General features: G+C 38.9%; 1 protein-coding gene across 50 annotated transcripts in view; it reads left to right on the top strand.

The window, feature by feature from the left end:
• The window catches only part of SIPA1L1 (signal induced proliferation associated 1 like 1), a 428,639-nt gene that overhangs the window by 201,606 nt on the left and 207,335 nt on the right, over positions 1-19,698 (top strand). For 40 of the 50 annotated variants that reach the window (XM_063644113.1, XM_055288952.2, XM_055288937.2 and 37 more), the window contains one exon: positions 5,799-5,860. The gene's annotated coding sequence lies outside the window, so the exon portion shown is untranslated. Of the gene's footprint in view, positions 1-5,187; positions 5,230-5,798; positions 5,861-19,698 lie in introns of all 50 variants that reach the window. The other 10 variants (XM_063644079.1, XM_063644087.1, XM_055288946.2 and 7 more) reach the window with 1 other exon arrangement.

The following is a 19,698-nucleotide window of genomic DNA, read 5'->3' as shown; positions in this document are numbered from 1 at the left end:
AATCTGTACACTGCATTTGTTTTTTGTCAGCTGTTCTAATAATGTCTTTTGTTTGGACCGTGGTCCAATCCAGGATCAAACATTGCAGTTAGTTATGTTTCCTTGTTTTCTTTAATCTGTGGTGTTTGTCAAATGGTGGTTTTTCTACTTCCATTATCCTTTTTGCATGTGTCAAAATTTTCCTATAAGAAAGAGCTTGGCCTTCTCTTCCATGTACTTACACATTCAGTTATTTGTTTTTTATCACTATGGACTTGTGGATGTTTGTTTTATCCTATGGGTTATAATCCTTTAAATTGTTCCAGATGTGGCCTCTTCAGTTTGGTTCCACTTTCCCCAGCTTTTTTGAGTACTTCCTTACTTTTTGGCACCAGAAGATATTTCGGGCTCACCTGATATTTTCCCTGTCTCAGTTTTGCAGCCAGACATCTCTCCAAGTAGTCCTGGTTCTTTTTATTGAAGGCTGGTGTTTAGAAACCACCGTCTGGGTGCTAATTGTGCTATTAAGATGTAGTTACCCTTAGACTCTCTCAGAGGACAGAGTTAGGAAATGCATATATGTATATATACACATATCTACATTTATCTGTTCCTGTCTATTGAAATACATGTTAAAAATCATGATTTCATAGTGATACCGCTGATTCAAATCAACACCATGGAATTCATTCTAGCCTTTCTCCTTTCTGTGTTTGTTTTGTCTCCAGCCTCAGTGTCTATTGTAGTCAAGATACTGGCTTCCACAGTGGTTAGTTCTTCTGCATTCCCTTCAGGGTGGTCTTGTGGTTATGTTACGTATTCCTAATGCAGTTTAGTTGTTACTGTTTATGTTTCACTTTAGGTTCCCCTTATATACTGGTTGATGTTAATTGTTTGCTTTTTTTATTTTGTGAAACATTACCATGGTTCTAAATGTCAAAACTATGCAAAAAAATATATTTTGAGACATGCCACTTCCTCCTCTATTCCTTGTATTCCATTCTCATTCCCCGGTTCCCACTCCCATGGTTCCATAATGCTTGTAAGATAAAATTCAAACTTTAGTGTGATTGACAAGTCCTTTCATCATCTCAGTTTTATTTATTTGTTTATTTTTATATAGAGATGAAGTCTTAACTATGTTGCCAAGGCTGGTCTCAAACTCCTAGGCTCAAGTAGCCTCCTGCCTTGGCCTCCCAAAGTGCTGGGATTATAAGCATGATCAGCTGCACCTGGCTACATCTCAGTTTAAGCTTGTCATTCTACATCACATTCTGGTTGTCTCAGATTTCTCATTATACCTCAGATATGACCGACTCATTCATGTCTCCATGCATACGTTCTCTCCCTCTGCCTAGAGTGATACTTCTATTCTCCTAACCTTGCCTATCTGTAATCATTCAAAACTTATTTCCATTCTTACCTCTGTGGGAAGACTTCCTTTCCTTATTTTCTTTTCACTTGCCTTTTACTCGCCCTACATTTAATAATCTTGCTCTGTCACCCAGGCTGGAGTGAAGTGGCATGATCATGGCTCACTGCAGCCTCAACCTCCCGGGCTCAAGTGATCCTCTTACCTCAGCCTCCTCAGGACTATAGGCTCACACCACCACGCCTGGCTAATTTTTGTATTTTTTGTAGAGATGGGGTTTTGCCATGTAGCCCAACTGACTTTTTATTTTTTTTGAGACGGAGTCTCGCTCTTGCCCAGGCTGGAGTGCAGTGATGCGATCCCGGCTCACTGAAAGCTCCACCTCCTGGGTTCAAGCAATTCTCCTGCCTCAGCCCCCTGAGTAGCTGGGACTACAGGTGCCCGCCACCACACCCGGCCGATTTTTTTGTGTTTTTAGTAGAGACAGGGTTTCACTGTGTTAGTGAACACTCATGCTGTGTTAGCCAGGATGGTCTCCATCTCCTGACCTCGTGATCCGCCCGCCCCGGCCTCCCAAAGTGTTGGGATTATAGGCGTGAGCCACTGCGCCCGGCCTGTAGTGACTAGATTTCAATTATTTTCACCTTCTTTTCTTTATTTCTTCTCTTTTCATTTCACTAATGACATAAGCCCATACAATAGAACGTAAATCCTTATAATGTGAAAACATGTCGGCTTAGAAAGTCAAGACTGTATCATTGCCATGTTTGCTACTTCAGTTGAAAAGTTGAAACTTCCTATTTAATCTGTTAGATTGGAAGAAATTGTTGTACCAGAAATAAATCCCTTCATCAGTCTTTTAAGAGCCTTAGTAAGCTTTTAAATTGTCGTTATTTTTAATGTCCAAAAGGCAAGTTCAGTGACCTTCCAAATTGTGTTTCTAAGCTGTTTGTGTTACTTGTTAAATTCTGTATTGCTTACTTAGCAGATTATGTTAAAATGCAGGAACTTATTTCTACCAGTCTCTTCACCCATCTGTTACTTTCCTTCCTCGCTCTGTATTGCATTTACCTCCTGCCACTCCTGTGTATGCTATCTAATCATAGCTCGTTCTCAAGTCTTACATGAAACTTGGAAGAGGAGTTTAGTTGCGATGCAGACATCACACTGTAGATGTGAAGGGAAAGCTTCAGGAACTTGCTTTGTGAGGGCACAAGGCTTGCATTGCATCAGTATTTGAATCTGGGTATAGCACGCTATGAGAAAGCATCCACTTAGTAATGTGTCCCATATTGTTTATTTATAATAATTACTGAAATGTTTTACTTTTTTTCTTCAGAATGAAGACAAGTACATCAGAAATTTATACCTTAATGAATTTTCCCAAATTGAACATAGTCATGAAACTACCACTCAAATCAGGGAATCTAATATTATTAGCCCACCAAATTTCCCCCCTTTTCCTTCTCCCAGTCTGTATTTTCCTCTACATCCTACACTCAGTGGAAACTATTATTCTGACTTACATAGTTTTACCTATTACTGAACTTTATAAAGCAGAATCATACAGTATATTCTTTCATGTGTCTGGCTTCTTTGTCTCAACAGTATGTTTGTGAGATTTATCAGTGTTCTTGTATTAGTTATGGTTCATTTATATTCATTGCTGTGTAGCAGGCAAAACTAAGGCTGGTGGACTGGCTGTTTTTGTAAATAAAGTTTTATTGGAACACAGCCAAGCCCATATTGTCTGTGGCTGCTTTTGTACTCCAAAGGCAGGTTTGAGCAGATGTGACAGGGACAGAGACTTTATGGCCTGCAAAGCCTGAAATATTTACTATTTGGCCCTTTACAGGAAAAGAAAAAATCCTGATTCCTGCTCTGTAGTATTCCATTATATGAATATTCCACAATTTGTTACTGGGTTTCGGCTGTTACAACTAACAGTTATTGGAAAATTATTGTATGGGATCTATGTATGCACATTCCCAGGAGGCATTTACCTAGGAGTGGAATTGCTGGGTTGCAGGGTATGTTTATATTCTGCTTTATTGGATACTGCCAAACAGCTTTACAGTTTATATTCCCATCAGCATTGTGTGAGAGTTGAATTGCTGCACATCCTAAGGCTTGGTGTTGTCAGATTTTAAAATTTCAGCCATTTTCATCATTATGTAATTTTATTTCATTGTAGTTTTAGTTTGTATTTCCATGGTGATGCATGAAGTTGAACACCTTTTTGTATGCTTTTTAGCCATTTTTATATTCTGTTTGGGTGGCTTGTCTTTTTCTTCTCCCCCCAGAGACAGAGTCTCGCTCTGGTTGGGATGTGGTGTTGCAATTAGAGCTCACTGCACCCTCGGACTCCTGGGGTCAAGCGATCCACCTGCTTCAGCCTCCCAAACAGCTGGGACTATAGGCACACACCACTATGCCTAGCTAATTTTTTATTTTTATTTATTTTTATTTTTTAAACCAAGGAAGATGTTGAATTTTTTTTATTTTTTAATTTTTTTGTAGTGACAGGGTCTTGCTATGTTGCCCAGGCTGTTCTCAAACTCCTGGGCTCAAGCGATCCTCCTGCCTCAGCCTCCCAAAACGCTGGGATTACAGACATGAGCTACTGTGCACAGCCCTCTTATTAATTTGTAAGGACTTCTTTATATGTTCTGAATCAGTCCTTTGGTAGATATATGTATTGCAAATATTTCCTTCTGTTTTGAGGCTTCCACTTTTCTCCTTTTAATGCTTTAAAAAAAATTTTTAAAAACTTGTTAACTATAATGAATACAGCAACATGGCTGAATCTCACACACACTAAGGCAAGTGAAGTTAGACACTGTATTTGTGGATACGTGGACAGTGATCCTCAGCCTTGTCATCATACTACCTGGAAACTTCATTGTCTTAAAGCTTAGTTAGACTTTTATGTTTTTCAGTCCCTCTTAATTGAAAGTGTGGTTTGTTGTATAGTTATGTGGCCTGAGGTTTGGATAAGGACAGAGTTCTTATTTTTCCTTTTTTTTTTTTTTTTTTTTTGAGACAGAGTCTCGCTCTATCGTCCAGGCTGGAGGAGTGCAGCAGCACAATCTCAGCTCACTGCAACCTCCGCCTCCCAGGTTCAAGCGATTTTCGTGCCTCGGCCCCCAGAGTAGTTGGGATTACAGGCGTGAGCCATTGTACCGGCTATTATCTTTCCCTTTTGAATATTAAAAGCAATCCCAGGGTCTTAAGAATCTCAAATTCTATGGGTGTGTTTGTTCAGCACTCCATAGTGTGCTGAATATTCATAGATTTTACTAAATCAGATGATGCAGTGTCAGATATTGGAATCGTATTTTTGCATTTTTTTCTCCTGAGAACTGTCTCCTCAGATCTTCAAGTTAAGGAATTTGGAAATTGAAGCTGATTTATCTAGCTTTAAATTGCGTTGGGTTGAACAGGTTAGTTGTGTCTTGTAGTGAGTAGACTACATGATTTTTGAGGTCTGTTTAATAATTCTATTTTTCAGCTGGGCGCAGTGTCTCACGTCTGTAATCCTAGCACTTTGGGAGGTCAAGGCAGGTAGATTACCTGAGGTCAGGGATTCGAGACCTGTCTGGGCAATATGGTGAAACCTCATCTCTACTGAAAATACAAAAATTAGCTGGGCATGATGGTGTGCGCCTCTGGTTCCAGCTACTCGGTAGGCTGGGCAGGAGAATTGCTTGAACCTGGGAGGCAGAGGTTGTAGTGAGCCAAGATTGTGCCACTGCACTCTAGCCTGGGTGACAGAATGATACTCCATCTCAAAAAGAGAAAAATAATAATTCTATTTTTTCCCCTTTTTGTTTCAGCTTTATAAATAGCAGTCCAGGGCAACAGTACTTGACAAAAAGGTATTTTGTTTGTTTTGGTTTGTTACGGTCAGCTCTACAAAGATGCACGTGACCTTAAAAATATTTAGAAATATTATAATACTACAGACAGGTCGGGTGCGGTGGCTCATGCCTGTAATCCCAGCACTTTGGGAGGCTGAGGCAGGCGGATCACCTGAGGTCGGGAGTTCGAGACCAGCCTGACCAACATGGAGAAACCTCGTCTCTACTAAAAATACAAAATTAGCCGGGCGTGGTGGCACATGCCTGTAATCTCAGCTACTAGGGAGGTTGAGGCAGGAGAATCGCTTGAACCTGGGAGGCGGAGGTTGCAGTGAGCCGAGATCGCACCATTGCCTTCCAGCCTAGGCAACAAGAGTGAAACTCTGTCTTTAAAAAAAAAAAAAAGAAATATTATAATACTAGAGACATTTTTCTCCAATGTCTAATTTAAAAGCAACTGTTTACCTTAGAAAGGCTGGTTTGCCTCTTCTAGAACAAAGATAAGACCTGTGAAAGTTATACAGCTATTGTATTTTAGTGAAATTTATTGTGTACTTAACCAGGTTTTTTTTCTAATTTTATTTCAGGTTATACCTTATTGGTGTGGATGTTGCTGTCTAAATTTCAGTAGCCATGGCACAAGAATATAGTAAGTACTATGCCGTACTTCCTATGACCTACCTGCTTTACAAAGTGTTGATTTTCTGTGTTTAAATTTCTGATTAGAGAAATGAAAACATAGAAACAAAATTTTTAAAAATCTACTTTTCTCAAAGAGATGAAGTCATTTGTTATCTGCTTTTTGAATCTGTAACTTTATATACAAATACAGTGTAATAGTGATTTATTTCGTATTCTGATACAGTATTGCTCAGGCTATTCCCTGTAAATAGTACTGACTGAACATTAGGGTTGGATCCATATCATGCATCCCATCTATTCCTCATGTTATGGGGTTGAAGAACTGACTGCAGCTCGCCCTGATTAGGAGCAATCTCATTTCTGCCTTGTCCATGATTGACTCATGAACTCTGGCTGCATCCGTGAGTGCTGAGTGTTACCTGGCCAGGGGGATGGTTTCAGAGATGGTCCTGTAATCCTTTTCTACCCAGCGTGGCTCCAGTGTGGGTTTGCCTGGAGCTTCTGGCAGAAGGCCTCTCATGGTTAGGACAGAGCTGCCTCTTTCTTCTGGATGTTGTTGTGTGCTGGTGTGAGGTCTGGTGTAGCTGCAGCGTTCTGGCTTCCGGACTGAGTGAGAAGCCACACAGGGTGGAGGACGGAGTCCAGAATCACAAGGAAACCAGCCCTGAAGCTTGCCCTTTCTCTTGACGTCCAAGCATTTGAGCCAGTACATTTCCTTTTTATTTAAGCCAGTTTGAGTTAGGAGCCAAAACAGCCTAAGTGATTCACTTAATCTCCATTTTATTTTTAGTAATCCATTAGTTTCTCCCTGGGGAAATGTGGGAGTAATTGCAAAGCAAGGCAAAATAATACCATTAAATTAAACTGGCAGAGTGTGTTGGTGTTGACTGGCATACTCTTCACTCTTAACAGTTAGCAGGTAGTGATTTAGTATTCAAAGACATGAGAATAAAATATATCACTTTCAGATTCTACCCCACCCCCACACCCCCAGAAGGTTTTGCGTCCTAATCAACCAACTTGTGCTGTGAATGCTAAAAAGGGTCTTGGATACTGGCAAAATCCTCCCTTTGTATAGGTAGGTGCATATTTGGCAGTGCAGACTTGTTCTTTGTGTTTTCTTAGAACAGTCTATACCCTTCTAATTCCTTATTTGTTTTTGTTCTTGAAAAATTAGTAGGAATATTTCAAATACAAAAAGCATATAAGGCATAACACAAATGTCCTTACTCCAGCTCCTTTTTGATTAGCAGACAAACAAAATCCATGTTGCCTCTCCTCAACACTCTATAGAGAAATTGAATGTTTACTAATTCCATTGAACATTAAATAACCAGGATATTTCTCCCTAACAGCAGTTCCCTTTCTTTATCCCCAAGAAGCCACTATCCTGGTTTTGGTCTTTATTATTCCCATGCATTTGTTTGTGCTCTTCCCACATAATGTATTGTATGATTTTTGGATGCTTTTTAACTTTGAGTAAATGTAGATGCTATGTGCATTTATTACTCAGAATCATAAGGGAGTTTAGAATAAATTGAGGATCACTGAAAGAGGCTATAAATCTGTTGTTAGGTACTTGTGAAAAGATCTATTATTAGGTATCCTAGTGATCTGTGATAGAATGTTTTACATTTTGAATGGTCGATGAGTTTGAACCAACATGTTGATAGCTTTCTGTCTTATCTACTAATACGAAGCACTTTTCTCTGGTAATTGGCCTACCGCTGAGTTCACTCTCTGTATCTACTTCTACACTCCTGTGCAGGTGTGGAATGTGCAGGATACTTACAGATCAATTGTGTCATTAATGAGCTTTTCAGAGTGTGTTGGTTGCTGTTTCATTTAAATAGCTCTATTCATTCTGTAGTCCAAATGATGCTTCTGGCATCATTTTTCTGCATTGTGAGAATTCGCCATTATGCCTACAAAATTTACTTCTTTTTTTTTTTTTTCTTCTAAATTTGTCAGTTTGTCACTATGTTACTTTGTACTGGTAGCAGTAGTATAGAAGAGGGTTGCGCACCTGTCAGGTTGCACCTCGAAATAGTACTGTATATCAGTCATCTGGGAGCGTCCTTGGAAATCTTTGTTGTGCCCTTATGTCCCTTGTGACCCAATATTGAGTCTTAGGGATCATTTTGTATCTTGTTCTTGTGTGAAATGTATCTTTTTTTTGTTTGCTTTTGCTTTTGTTTTTGTTGTTTTGTTTTTTGAGACAGGGTCTCACTCTGTTGCCCAGGCGGGAGTACAGTGGTGCAATCTCAGCTCATTGCAGCCTCAACCTCCCAGGCTTAAGTGATCCTCCCACCTCAGCCTCCCAATTAGCTGGGAATACAGGCGTGATGAACCACCAAGTTTGGGTAATATTTTATATTTTTTGTCCGCCTCAGTCTCCAAGAGTGCTAGAATTACAAATGTGAGCCACCATGCCTGGCCTGAAATGAATCTTAAGTCATTTAAATTTTGCATTCAAAAAGCTAATTCCCTTACTATTGGGGGAGTCATATTACCCTTTGCTCTTGTTTGGAATGTTGCCTCCATGAAACTGAATAGGCAGTTCCATTCAAAAATCATTAATCCTTTCAACTTGGGAACCTAATTACTGATAAAGTATCAGAGAAAAATTTACAACAATATAATTTCTGTTTTTTCTTTTTGAGTGCCATTTTTACTTAAATGTTTAACATTTGAAAAAAAGTGAACTCAAAAGATTTTTTCCCCTTTAATTTATACATATTATGTCCATGTTACAGGAAGGAAAACATTAACATCTTTTGTTGAAATTGTTTGAAGATCTTACACTTTGTGAATGCATTTGTTGTTGTGTAATACGTTTTGTGTGCATTTTCTTTTTTAAAAAATGTGCGTGTTATAGTTGGGTTTTAAGGGGAAAAGCCTATTGAAAATTTTCTTTGAAAAATCAATTCGGTGAACTGATATTACTCTTTTTTGTTTGTTTCTTGTGGAATGGAGTCTTCTTCTTTTTATATATGAAAGGACTTGTATATATATTAAAGGCATACAAAAGGACTTGTGTAAATATGGAAAGTGGTACAAAAACTTGGCTTGTTTTTGTACCACCAGATGAAATGCTGCCTTTGTGGGGAACGGCCCTCTGGGCTGAGGGAGCTTCTAGACACTGACTCAGATCTGTAATTTAGGTCTTGTCTCCTCACCCTTGTTGACTTGAAAGCACTGGCCATAGACCATTTAGTCTGGGAAAGCAATATTACATGAATCATCTAAATTGGCACAAATTATCCAGAATGCTACTAAATGTTTTCTACTCTTCTGTGATTGAGAGAATTAGAAAAGGAGACTTGTTCTTTAAAAGTATTATAGAGGGTATTATACATTGATAAAAGTAAATTTTTTTCCCTGGATAGAATGAAAAGCAGTGGAATATTTTACATTTGTAAGCAGTTCTAATCTCATGGATCAGTTTTAGGAGATTTCTCCATGCTTCCCATACTATTTTCCTTTGTGAGAAAGTAGGAAGTGTGGCCTGTCTTCCAGCTTCCGTTTATTTCTCCACTCAGACCTTTTAGACCTGTCTTGCTGTCTGCAGCCTCTGCTTAACCTCTACAGGGTGGTGGAGGCAGGGGAAATCCTGGAAATGTATATTGTATCTGTTTTGCATCCTCCTAACTAGTCTCACAAATCAGTATCTCAGTATTTAGAATGGAAATTTGATACTCCTCTCTTCACTTTCTTAAAATGTTGGGTTGGTAGACTTACTGAGACCTGTTAGGTACCTGGCAATGAAATGGGTGAAAGTCATTTTTTTGGTGTGTTCGCTAAGTAGTAAGTTGACAGTGTTTCAATTTATTTTTAAAAAATCAAAAGTTTTCTTACTTTTTCTCAATTTACCTTATAACAAGACTTTAAAATAATTATATTCTGAAGTTGAAGGCATTTGTAAGTCACTTAAGAATAGACATAAAATGAAGACTTTTCCTAGATAGATTACCCTTCTTCATTTTTTTCTGATAATTTATTAGGAGTCTTTACCAGCCCTTCTCTCCCAGCACTGTGTCTGCTCTAAAGAGAAAAAAGACAAGCAAATTTATTCATTCAGCAGCAAAAAGGCCAAATTTTCAACTTGTAATGTGAGTTGGCTTTTTAATATGTGAATAAACCCTTATTTTCATGTTGGAATATATGTGAGCAGGCATCTCAGAGGAATGCGTCTTTGGCAGTAAGTAGAAGAAAGCCACAGCTCACTATGTAATTTTGTGTTGTGAAGGCATAACTGCCATTTTGTGTCTGCGGTTGTACCTGCACATGCTTGTGATTGAGGTTGTCTTTGTTAGTATACGGCATTGTTATTTGTCAGACCTTGCTACTTTCATTTTGGAATTGTTGAAAATCACATATTCAAATTATAAAATTGTTAGAACATTTGCTGAGTTAAATTGAAAGACTTTAGAGTGAGTTTCTAAAAAACTGATTGGTAAAATATTTCATCAGTCAGTACCCTTGATAAAATTCCTCATTAGGTGGGTAGGTGAATATTTTTTCCCTAATATAAATTACAAAAACCTTCATTTAGGCTGTTATTTACAAAGAGTGCCAGTTTGGCTGAGTGCTGTGACTCATGGCTGTAATCCCAGTACGTTGGGAGGCCAAGGTGGGAGGATTGCTTGGAGGCCAGGAGTTTGAGACCAGCCTGGGCAATATAGTGAGACCCCATCTCTACAAAAAATAAAAATAAGAAAAGAGTGCTAGTTCACTAAGAATTGTGATCCTGTTTGTCACAGAACTTTCTTAGTACCCAGTTAACCTTTCACTGAATCTCTTTTGGCAATTGTAAGCCAAGAGACCATGCTTCAGTACCAAAAACAAATCACCCAGCCTCATTACCCTTGGTTTGCATTTGTATAAATAATTGGGTCATTAGCCAATATGTAAATGGAGGGGCATGAAGGGTTGACCTTAGTGGGAATTTAACAATACTTTATGGCTTCTAGATTAACTCGGGTAAATTATTTATTCATGGCAGCAAATATCTTTTGTTTGTGGGTGCAGTGCTGTAAGACCTCAATCAAGACTTCTAGAGTTCTTAATGGGTAGGAAAATATCTAAAAGAGTTTTATGCATGATTATATCTTATTCCATCTGGTAACAGATACTTTCCCAGTTTTGTGAATGAATGGTAATCCCTGATGAAAGCTTCCCAACCTCATTTTTTTAAAAAAAATTCCTTCTCAAACCAATTGAATAAAATTAGTCTGGCCTATGAAGTTAGGTGCCCCCTTTGTAAAATGGAAAGCTTTGTGAAACAGTGTGTGCAGAGAGACCATCTGTCTCTATTTCTATCTGAATATTGGCTCCTTCCCTAAATTTGATGGTATCCCCATTGTATTACTATGCAGTGGCCTCAATTAAAAGATGGAGAAGCCAATGTACATTCATCTGTTCTGCATATGTATAGAGTCTGTTGATCGTAAAGATTTAGGCCAAGATCCAGCATTCATTGTTACTATAATTTGATCCTTTAGTTGTATTTTGATGATCACTTGGAATAACATTCAGTTGTATTCGTTCAGAGCATCAAGGAAAATCTCATTTAATACGCTATTCTCAACAAATGTTAAAAATAACTGTTACAAAAATCATACTAGTAAAAAAGTAGAAAATGCAGATAAACATAAAGACAAAAATGAAAACCATCTATAATTTTACCATCCAGAAGTGGCCATTACTAACATAGGCTAATAATAGGTTATCACAGAACACAGAGCACACCACTGAGAAGGGGCAGGGGGACCCTATGCCAACGATTAATAAGGGACTGGCTGGAGATGATGGCAGCTAGAAACTCTTAAATACCTATGTATGATGTGTGTTAGACTTAGTGTCTTCTAAACTGGAAGTATTTATTAGCTGTGTTCATTTTATCTAAGATAAAACACCTCTTGAAGGAGTAACTGCCCTATTCTGGTTAACTTTTGTTTCCATTGATTTTTTAGGAAGTGTTTTTCTCATGCAGGGCATGTTTCTCTATGTAAGCAGAATTTTCCTCTTGATTCTTAAGTGAAGAGATAATATAAAATGAGCTGCTATATAGAAAGAGTAGAATAATAACATACTTTTAAAAGGAATGCCTTCTGCTCCTCTGATGGAAAGATAGGAAAGTCAAGTCACCAGAAGCTGCATGTGGTTATTATCAAGGGATAACTGAATGTCAGAATCCCTCCTAGGTTTTTTTTTTTGTTTTTTTTTTCCCTTTTTCTTTTCTTTTGAGACAGAGTCTCGTTGTGTCACCCAGGCTGGTGTGCAGTGGCACAGTCTCAGCTCACTGCAACCTCCGCCTCCCAGGTTCAAGCAGTTCTCCTGCCTCAGCCTCCTGAGTAGCTGGGATGACAGGCATGCACCACCACACCCAGCTATTTTTTTTTTTTAGTAGACAAGGGGTTTCACCATGTTGACCAGGCTGTTTTCAAACTCCTGGCCTCAAGTGACCTGCCTATCTGGGCCTTACAAAATGCTGGGATTACAGGCATGGGCCACCGCACCTGGTTCCTCCTAGATTTTTAAAAATGGTGTGTCTGTAATCTGCTACATCCTATCTGATGTCCCGCTTCTTCTATCTGTTGCCTCGCCATCCTATGGCAGCTTCACATAACTTAACAATGCTACATTGTAAAATCTAAGGAATTCTGTGCTAAGATCTCTGATTATTCTACTAACATTCTCTCATCCTTCAATTTACAATAACTTTCAAAAAAAAAAAAAGAGTCTGGCTTTCAAATCATTACACTACAAAGGTTTATGTAAGCAACAGTTGTCTCCCTGCATATGAAAGTAGTTGTCCTTTGTGCTGTTTTGATGGCTTCCCAGTGCTTGTTTGTTGGTTTCCTTCTCTGATGCTCAGGATAGGTTAGTATGCCACAACGCTCTTAACTTCCAATGGGCTTCTTTTAAGTGTCTACGCTTAACAGAAGCTTTCTGTATGAGCAATAATGTACTTCAACCAGTTGGTCAGTGATGATCCCCACAGTTTGTTGTCTTGAAGCCATTGTGGTATAAACAGAGCAAATGATGAGAGCTTTGTCCTCTGCCCTCTCTTCCAAGTAAAGAGTGTAAAAGTTGTTTTAAAGGAAGTCTGCATTTTGTGGTATCATTCAGTTTTGGAACAGTGTCTATTTAGATTTTAGCCTGGAATTCTTTTGGAAACTCCACCCCTGGAAGAAAATGATTTTTAAAAGAATGTGTTTCAGCAGCTGTTAATGTCAGCAGCAAGAACATAGCACTGTCTTGGAAGATCTTTTGGTTATACAACAGTAGCTTGCTGGATTTCACTTCTGCAGTTGCAGTCCCTTCCATTGAGAGACTGATTTAAATTAGGCAAATATTGCCAAGTTTTAAATTATAATGTTGTATTGTTGGAAAATGCTCAAATTTTGATTCTCTGGTATTATAGTGTGTTTTTAATTTTAAGCATCACATTGAGATTTTAGCATTTAAATACCTGAAGGAAGCGATATGCAAATTTTAACTTGTTAAAAAATATTAATAAGTAGCAGTTGTTTCTTTCTTGCCTGTTTTTCTTTTATGGGATATTTAGATTTTGTGTGGTCACATGCATTAGTTCTGAACTCTTGTCTTTTTATGCACAATGTTAGGGTTGTGCATGGGTTGGTTTTCTTGCACAGCTCTCATTAGATTTATTTCAGTTACCTATTCTCAGCCCTAATGGTAGTGACATCCCTGTTTATTTACTTCTCGGATTCTTACCAAGTTACAACATGATCTCTTTATCCTTGGGCTACTGATTCTATTAAGTTTACTATTTCTTTTATTTATTTACTTATTTTTTTGAGACAGAGTCTAGCTCTGTTGCCCGGAGTGCAGTGGCGCAATCTTGGCTCACTGCAACCTCCACTTCTTGGGTTCAAACGGTTCTCCCACCTCTGCCTCTCGAGTAGCTGGGATTACAGGCATGTGCCACCAGGCCCGGCTAATTTTTGGTATTTTTTTTTAATAGGGATAGGGTTTCACCATATTGGCCAGGCTGGTCTCGGACTCCTGACCTGAGGTGATCCAACCGCCTCAGCTTCCCAAAGTGCTGAGATCACAGGTATGAGCCACCAATCCTGGCTAAGTTTACTACTTCTACACAAAGACAGACTGATAGGTTTTTGTTTTAGATAAGCAATTCCAGTGTAATCTCTTTTCAGAGGATTTAGATAAAGTATTTTCAGTTGGCCTCCCATTCCTCCTTCTCATTCCTTCAGAGTGGGTGAGTGGGCTATCTTTTTTCCTCTGCATCTTCATTTCCTTTTCTCTCTCTCTCTCTTTTTTTCCCTTGAGAGAGAAGTTTTACTTTCTTCTAAGTGGAGGATGGTAGTAAAAATCAAGTTCAGGTAAAGAATGAAGTTGTGGTCCAGATTTGGGAAGAAAATGAGAGAGAAAAAGTTCAGGTGAGGAATTTGTAGTCTTAAAAAGTAAAATCTACCACTGTTCCTTTAGCTGTTTCTATGTGACCCTGAATTGGACCAGGTAACTGCCATTTTCTCATCAGGGTCTGAGGATGGCCTTTGAGCAATAGCTAGCTTGTCAGTGTTTGTTTTTATAATGTATAGTCAGTTAAGAGTTTGACAGACTTGCTGATTTGTTAACTGCAGGGAGAAAAGAAGGCTCACTCTCTCCTTTCTAATTTCCTACCAGATGAATTCCTCCTTCATCAGTTCTGTGAAGAGGCTATGAAATAATTTGAACAGTTTTTATTTTTAATAATTGAATCTTCTTCCCTACTGTTATACACTAAGATCTCCCTTTTTCTCAAAAGGAGTGAGAAGTTATTTTCCCTTCAGGTTTTAAGGTAAGAATTGGTCGCAGCTAGGTGATTTCTAACTATTCTTACTTGTTTTTTCTTCAGTCTTCCATAAATTAGCCGAAATAAAATTTTGTTCTGAAATTTTACCAAATTCTTTGAGATTCTTGGAGTCCTCTAGAGGTGGTATGGAGCTACAGCTTGGAATAATTGCTTTAGGAATAATCCTTCCACCTGGTACACAGGGACATCATCTTTTGCAAGGAAGGCGGTTAAATGTGTGTAGTCTGGCAGATTGGGATCTGGACTCCTGAGTGTGTCTCTTCTGCCTTCTTTAGTTTGCTATTTCAGATCTCTCTGTCCTTATTGCCAAGTCAGGTCTCTAAGCTTCATTGTCAAGTTCACTGTCTTCCTAAGGTTGTAATAGAGGCAGGGTCATAGTGCTTTTTGGAGTTTGTGTCTGTTTTCTGGTGTTTGCTGGATACAAGACGGCAAAGTAGTCCCATTTCTGTTGCAGTGCTTGATAAATGACCGAAGAAAGGAACAAGGAGAGGAAGAAACAAAGAAAATCTGATTTCTTTTAAGTAGTTACAGTCTGCTCTTCAGACTCTTTTTTGTTTGTTTGCTTTGATGGTGTTTATTAAATGTGCACATCATTAACTGCAGTCATGCAGGGTTGCTTTCAAATCTGGGAGAACATAGTGGTATACAAAGTAGCTTCTTAGTATTTCTCAACTGTTTTTCAGCACAAGGGAAGATGCACTCATTTGGGTTTCCTTAGTTTTTTCCTCCAAGAAAAAACTCCAAGAGCAGAGAGCTGCATTGTTTTTCCTGTGACCTTTATAAAGCCATGTGGTCTGTTTGGAGGACAGTCAGTGCACACCCCATTCAAGGATGCTCTCTACAGTTCTTCCTGCTCCTTGGCCCATTTTCCAAAATGAGATAATGAATACAAAAACACTCTCTCATAAGCTGTAGAAGTGTCAGAAATGGAGGAGAATATTGTCTTTACTATATTATTCTTTGCTTGTGTGGCCTAGTGTAAATATTCGCTATTCACTACATGGTCTCCATTGGTGAAATGGCTGCTTTTGAAAATACTGTTTCCAGAGAACAGCTATTTCTCGATTAGGCCAGCTTGGAACTTTTCCAATGGAAAACTATTTGCACATTGAACAAATATGACATATATTGCATTAAAATGAGTTGCTGGTATTTCATAATATTTACAGGTTGAAGAATCACTGCCCTTTATATATGGCAGTAAATTTCTTTTGGCAGTGACCATGAAGTTCTCGGCCACATGAAAAATAACTGACCAGAGAGTGTGAATCTAACTTCTTATTCAGAGAGGACTATTTCTCTGACAGATGGATTTTGTAGCCTTTGTCGAGCTTTTATATAGAATAATGCTTTTTGTTTTGTGATTTAACTCATTGCCCTCAGGCTTTTCAATTTGTATATGTTGATCTGAAAAGCTCTTCTCATGGAGAGATGTGTGACCTGGACTACAGGAAATATAATTTGCAGGAAGAGTTGGGGAGGGGGGCATTTCCTTCCTTGATCTCCCAAAATAGCCAGGTAATTAAATCGATTACTGTAGCTAGAAAGCAGAACTATTGTCTGTATTGTCAGAAACACCCTAAGGGTGAAGAGAAGCTGCCTCTGTGCAAGACATTATCTGAGCAGGCGCCTCATCCAGTGGGACGATGCCATCCACATTTGGAAGCAGGCTGAGAAATGCTTCGGCATTGGCAGCAACTCCTCATCAGAAATGCTCTCTCGCATTTTATAGTAAACCTGTGTTGACTCTGGTGGGGAGCTCTAAAAATACCTTACCATGGAGATTTGACATTTCTTATAGCAGCCGATAGTTTACATTGACAAGCCCCTTGGAATTGTTTCAGAACACTAATCGCTTGCTGTCAGCAGCTAGTTCCTCTGAGGGGAAGAGTTGAGCCGATCCTGCCTCTGTTGTAAGACTGCCTGATTAGAGGGACATTTCTGAGTTCATGTCCATTCCTTCATTTCCAGTACATACTGAAATCAAAATACCATGAAAGGCTGATAGAACTGATTCACAGAATTTGTTTTTAGGAATTTTGGATTTTTTAAAGTACAGCTAGACCTGGTGGTGGCTCATGTCTGTAACCCCAGCACCTTGGGAGGCTGAGGTGGGAGGATTGTTTGAGGCCAGGAGCTCAAGAGCAGCCTGGACAATATAGCAAGACCGCATCTCTACGAAAAATAAAATTTAAAAAATTTTATAACTAAATAAAAAGTGCTGTGTTATAGCTCGGACAAACAAAAAAAAGTTGTGTCATTTGTCTTGGAAGTGATGTCTTTGCTGAATGAGAAAAAGAATACAGTGACAAGGGAAATACTTTCACTCTGCTGAAAACATTCTGACTCTTGTTAGAACAGAATTTTCCTCCTCCAAGAGAGATGGTTATTTAGACATGACATTGTTTGAAATTAGGGCAAAATCATGTAGTGTTTTCAAAAAGTATTCAAATATACAGTGAAAACAAGCTGTAACGCATTAATCAGAACTTACTCATGCTGGCTGGGCAGGGTGGCTCGGGCCTGTAATCCCAGCAATTTGGGAGGTTCAAGCGGGAGGATTGCCTGAGTTTGAGACCAGCCTGGCCAACATGGTGAAACCTCAACTCTACTAAAAAGAAAAGAAAAATTAGCCAGGCGTGGTGGCGCACACCTGTAGTCTCAGCTACTCGGGAGGCTGAAGCAGAATTGCTTGAACTCCGGAGGTGGAGGTTGCAGTCAGCCAAGATTCTCCAGCCTGGATGACAGAGCAAGACTCCATCTTTAAAAAAAAGAAAAAAAAAAAAAAGAAGAACTTATTTATGTTATATGGAAGATAATTTTTTCTCTCTCCTTCTGGTGAGAATAATTTGCTACTCCATGTGAGGTGAGTTAGTTCCTTTATTGGATCATTTATTAAATTTTAAGTTCTGCCTATAGATGAGTACATTAACCAAGAGGGCATGTTTCATTTTTAGAATAATTGACCAATATAGGGTTTCTAATGTTTATTATATCTATAACAATTCCACTTTAAGGATGAGTAAATAAAGACCCAAATGCATAGTTACTTGTTAAAAGTAGCAAAACAAGTCATTCAAAGAGCAGGAAACAGATGGGCCAGTGCATGTTTCTTTCTATAAAAGTTAATCTCAGCCGGAAGCAGCAGCTCATGCCTATAATCCCAGCACTCTGGGAGGCCAAGGTGAGAGGATTGCTTGAGCCCAGGAGTTTGAGACCACCCTGGGTAACATAGTGAGACCCTATCGCTACATAAATAAGAATTAAAAAATAAAAATTAGCCGGGCATGTTGGCACACACCTGTAGTCCTAGCTGCTTGGGAGGCTGAAGCAGGAGGATTACTTGAGTCTAGAAGATCAAGGCTGCAGTGAGCTATAATTATGCTACTGCATTCCAGCCTGGGTGACAGAGTGAAACTCTGTCTCTGACAACAGCAACAGAAACATTAAGGTATGTTGACACAATGCATACATCATTCAAAACAGAGATTCTAGTGCCAGTTATTCTCTCATTATTTTTAGATAAGTATTGTAGCCATTGCACAGTAATAGCTCAAGGCTCCCCATTCCATATATTTCCCATTGGATGGCACAAAGGAGTTGTAAAACACCTAAGGATCAGTAATAACTTACTGACTTTGGGGTTAAGGGACAGGAAGAAATCAATGGCACGACCATGGATCCAACCTGCTAGAGAATGAACTTACTTCCCAGTCCCACAGCTCCTTATTTCTATATTTTTATTTTTTTAGAAATGGGGTCTTACTCTGTCACCCAGCCTGGAGTACAGTGCACAGTTGTAGTTCACTGGCAGCCTTGAACTCCTGGGCTCCAGCTCAAGCCGTCCTCCCCACTCAGCCTCCCAAGTAGTTAGGCGTGCACCACCATGCCTGGCTTTTTTCTTTTCCTCCTCCTCCTCCCTCCTTCCTCCTTCCTCCTTCTCCTCTTTCCTCCTCCTTTTTTTTTTTTTTTTTGAGATACAGTCTTGCTATGTTGCCCAGGCTGGTGTGGAATTCCTAGGATCAAGCAATCCTCCTTCCTGCCTTGGCCCAAAGTGCTGGGATTACAGGCACGATCCACTGTGCCCTGCCCCTTCATTTCTTCTGTGTTCCATTCTTAACTTTATATGTTTCTCAACTTTTATGAAGTCCTACTTTTTTTTGTAGCTAACCTCTGTTCTGTCTTTGCCAGTCCCTCTCTTCTCTGGGATGTGAATTCTCTAATAGTGTCATTCCACTTACTCCTCCTTCCTCATCTCTTCATGCTTTTTCTTTGTCTGTAAATCTTCTCTGGCTCTTTCCTGTCCTCTCCAGCACCCACTGCCCCACCCACTCTCAGATCTTTTCCATTCTCTCTCTTCTTGCTTCCAGTATGTCACAAAAAGTGAAGGAGTGGGAGAATTACCCCTCACTCTTTTTTATCTTTATTCTTAATTCTTAAAAGTTCTTTTTAAATTTGGATATTATATATATCCAATAAAATGCAAAGATCTTAGTTGTCCTTTAAGATTTAGGTTTCTGATTATTGGCTGTTAGGAATGATTGCTATCAACATTCTTGTACAAGTCATTTTGTTGACATGGAATTTCATTTCTCTTGGGTGATACCTAGGAATAGAATAGTTGGGTCATAGGATAGCTGTATATTTTACTATGTAAGAAACTGCCCAACTGTTTTTCTGAAATGGTTGTGCCATGTTATAGTTGCACCAGCAATTCATGAGGGTTCCAGTTGCTCCACATTTCTTACCAGTATTTGGTATTATCAGTTTTTAAACTAACTTTTAGCCCTTCTGCTGGGTGTTTAATAGTATCTCATTATGATTTTAATTTGCTATTTCCTGATGACTGATTTTGAACATCTTTTTATGTGCTGATTGGCCATTCATGTGGTCAGTAACTTTTTTTTTTTTTTTGCAGAGTTTGTTTTGCAACTCTTGACTGTTTTTCTAAATGATCTTCCTTGTCTTTTAATTGCTGATTTGTAAGATTATATATGTAT

This window comes from Symphalangus syndactylus, chromosome 8 (genome assembly GCF_028878055.3).
Source record: "Symphalangus syndactylus isolate Jambi chromosome 8, NHGRI_mSymSyn1-v2.1_pri, whole genome shotgun sequence".
Lineage (NCBI taxonomy): Eukaryota > Metazoa > Chordata > Mammalia > Primates > Hylobatidae > Symphalangus > Symphalangus syndactylus.
This window is presented reverse-complemented; position numbering and strand designations above follow the sequence as displayed.